Source organism: Portunus trituberculatus, chromosome 47, assembly GCF_017591435.1.
Source record: "Portunus trituberculatus isolate SZX2019 chromosome 47, ASM1759143v1, whole genome shotgun sequence".
Classification (NCBI taxonomy): Eukaryota; Metazoa; Arthropoda; class Malacostraca; order Decapoda; family Portunidae; genus Portunus; species Portunus trituberculatus.
In genome coordinates, this window is record NC_059301.1 from 32,860,321 (window position 1) to 32,860,985 (window position 665).

Here is a 665-nt window from a genome sequence, read left to right on the forward strand (position 1 = left end):
ACCACTACACCACACCACACCACGCCACGGCACGCCACACCACATCACACAGCGGAAGAACATCAGGTGTTAATGTGCAGTAGACAAATGTGGAGACAAAATTACTTCCCTGTGCACGAACCATGATATAGGAAGGGACGCAGTGTGAAATTGCTTGAAGAGAATGACAGCAAGCACGATAGGTAAAGTGCGGGGAAACAATGTCATTGCTTACAGTTATGAAAGAAACAGCTCCACTTCCTTCCTTGTTTCCCACGCACGCGCACCGCTCATACACGTTTCTTCCTTGGTGCTTAATCGCATTCTTGTCCCAGAACAAACTACTTTCCTCGTGCACCAGCGTCAAGGAAGTGTTGTAATGTGCTCGCATGATTTATTAGTATTCAGAGCGGCATGCAGGAGGGGAATTACGCACCTCTTGCAAGATGAACACCTCCACGCATTCTTATCCTTCAAGGCCACCGCGTTCCCTTTCCCTGGCCGTCTCTCCGCCACTGCCACTGCCTCTCGCCGGCCCCGGGTGTCTGACCGGCGGGCGGGTACTGTTAGAACTGCTGGCTTGCTGATGGCTGGATGACACTTGTAACTTCATTCATTTTACTGTATCTGTCTGTTTGTTTTAACATAAGACAATTTCACTCGGTAACAAATAATGATATAAGTAA